This window comes from Capricornis sumatraensis, chromosome 19 (assembly GCF_032405125.1).
Source record: "Capricornis sumatraensis isolate serow.1 chromosome 19, serow.2, whole genome shotgun sequence".
In the NCBI taxonomy this organism is placed as follows: Eukaryota; Metazoa; Chordata; class Mammalia; order Artiodactyla; family Bovidae; genus Capricornis; species Capricornis sumatraensis.
Window position 1 is genome coordinate 58,363,967 of NC_091087.1, and position 3,086 is coordinate 58,367,052.

Genomic DNA, 3,086 nt, shown 5'->3' on the forward strand with positions numbered 1-3,086 from the left:
ATTTTATTTTACCAATTATATTTTCTTTCTTAACTCTTTCAAAGTAGAGAAACCTTATCATTGATATGTAACTGTTCCTAAAGTATTCATTATTTCTACATGACCTTCTAAGAACATAAAATCCTTATAGGACACTGAAAATATCTCAGTGACTATGATATTTAAAATTTATCTTATGAATAACGTGAATGTGAACGTGAATGTGAACGTGAAGTCGCTCAGTCGTGTCCGACTCTTCGCGACCCCATGGATTGTAGCCTACCAGGCTCCTCTGTCCATGGGATTTTCCAGGCAATAGTACTGGAGTGGATTGCCATTTCCTTCTCCAAGGGATCTTCCCAACCCAGGGATCGAACCTGGGTCTCCTGCATCGTAGACAGATGCTTTACCGTCTGAGCCACCAGGGAAGTCCATGAATATTTTATATCTTTTTAGCATTTCTAGGAAAATATAATTTTCATTTATCTTCTTATAAGTTTAAAAATGATGCTTGTACTTGAAAAGTCTTTTTTTAATCTATTTTGATAACTTAATAACATTTTCAGGTTTTCTATCCAAATTAGTCTGACTCAATACTTAAATATTTATTCAACACTTTCAGACTTGCAGAGTAGTTTAAAAAATTACAAAGTAACTTACTTCAGGTATCCTTAATAATGATTACATACATAATTCAATTAAAAATCCTAAAAATTACTCAAAACACTTGGGTAAAAGGATTCTTTTCTGAAACTAATAAACAGCTTCATTTACATATATAAAATTAATATATGCAAATTATTTCATATATGAATTAAAATGTTCAACATTCAAAGTTTTATCAGGCCCTGTATACTGTAGAATTCTCTAATATGTAGCAGTATGAAACAAACACAGATTGTATGAGAGTCAGAAGAAAAATAGCTCACCACATTAAAAAACTTCTTAATAATGAATAAAATAAGAGAATTGCAGGTACTTTTTATAAAGTAGTTATTCAACAGCCTACTAAATGTAAAGAAGATTTTTAAAAAATTATCTTTTAATACTACATCAAAGACATGATCCCAATTGGAGAAAATCATACCTCCACCCCCACAAACACCACCACCAGATTTCCTGAGAGCATTTGGCAGAGAATTTAGACCTCCCTGGTGGCTCATGTGGTAAAGAATCCGCCTGCAATGTGGGAGACCCAGGTTCAGTCCCTTGGTAAGGAAGATCCCCTGGAGAAGGGAATGGCTACCCACTCCAGTATTCTTGCCTGGAGAATCCCATGGACAGAGGAGCCTGGTGGGCTACAGTCCATGGGGTCGCAAAGAGCTGGACATGATTGAGTGACTAAAGTAGCAGCAGCATATTGGTTAGAGCAATGGGATGTTTAATAATGGAACCATGTGAGGAAACTTTCAGAGCCCTATAGCCATTTGTATGTTGGGGCCAGTTTATTGGCTAGTTATGTTAGGGGAAGCACTCTGAAACTGCCCACCCTGGCCAGGCTCTCTAGTAACCATTCCTATAAGTTGTTTTACAACAGGAGATCCTGGTAAGGAAGATGGAACTAATAAGCCACCACCAACTGGAGGAGTTCGGGAAAGGGCAAAAGGAGACACTGCATGTCCATCCACTTCCCAGAATCCCTCTTGCTAGCATCCATCTTGGCTGAGCAATGCATGCACCACCAGGAAGGACTCTGCATCAGAATGATTGGCCAAAGACAACCCGGAAACTAATCCCATCACCATAAAACCCGAGACTGCGAGCCACGTGGCAGAGCAGTTCTCCTGGGTTCCCTTACCCTGCTGCTCTCTACCTGATAAAGTCTCTTCCAGCAAAGTCTCTTGCTTTCTCAGCATGTGTCTCCTTGGACAATTCTTTTCCTAGTGTTAGATAAGAGCCTGCTCTTGGGGTCCTGGACAGGGCCCCCCCCACCCTCCTACAACAGTTAAAGCAAATTGTGCGTATCTCTTCCAAAACCTGTGGTCACTGGTCTCATACAGTAGCTTGAAACCACCCAAGTCTGAATCATTTAAACCAAAGACAAAGATTATATATCAGACCTTTTCTCCTCCCTTCCCCAAATCCCCCTTGGTTGGTAAACATTTATCAGCACACTCTAGCTAGTAGTAATCCCAAACCTACAAAATATTTTTAGGCATCAAGATTTCCCTTATTGCTAGGCACGCTGTGAAACATTTCCCAAATTCTGAAATTTCTACTACTACTCTTAATTCTCTGGCTCTAGGACGCAAGTAGAGAAATCTAGAACTTTTTTTTTTTATATAAGAGGTTAGAAATCTGAGATCAGGTTGTCAGCATGGTCAGGTTCTGGTGAGGGCTCTTCCTGGATTGCAGATAAATGCCTTCTTACTAAGTCCTCACATGACTGAGAGGGACCTCTGTGGTTTCTTCCTCCTATAAGGCTACTAGTAGTTCCTTCTCACATTCTAGAGACTGCATTCCTTGGCTCATGGTCCCCTTCCATCTTCAAAGCTATCAGGGTTGCATCTCTCTGACCTTCTACAGTCATATCTCCTTCTCTAGAATATCTATTTTTGCTTTTATATTCATATAGTATAAGTTATTGCAGATCTACATTTGGTAAATGAAAACCATTATCTAATACATGAATTTTGATCTGAAAATGCCATGATTTGTCATCTTCCATAAAATTAAACATTGCCATACATAATTGATTCCATAGATTCTGCTGCTGTTCAGCTGCTCAGTCGTGCCCAACTCTTAGCAACCCCATAGACTACAGCATGCCAGGCTTCCCTGTCCTTCACTATCTCCTGGAGTTTGCTCAGACTCATGTTCATTGAGTCAGTGAAGACATACAACCATCCTACCCTCTGTTGCCCTCTTCTCCTCCTGCCCTCAATCTTTCATCGGGTTCTTTCCAATGCATCAGTTCTTCACATCAGGTGGCCAAAGTACTGGAGCTTCAGTTTCAGCATCAGTCCTTCCAATGAAAATTCAGGGTTGATTTCCTTTAGGATTGACTGGTTTGATCTCTTTGCTGTCCAAGGGACTCTCAAGAGTCTTCTCCAGCACCACAGTTGGAAAGCATCAATTCTTTGGTGTTCAGCCTTGGTCCAACTCTG

General features: G+C 40.1%; 1 non-coding gene across 1 annotated transcript; it reads right to left on the bottom strand.

Annotated features, from left to right (window-relative positions):
• Positions 1-335: 335 nt before the first annotated feature.
• Positions 336-407, bottom strand: TRNAR-ACG (transfer RNA arginine (anticodon ACG)). The gene has a single exon. It is a non-coding gene; the product is annotated as a tRNA-Arg (tRNA).
• Positions 408-3,086: the final 2,679 nt, after the last annotated feature.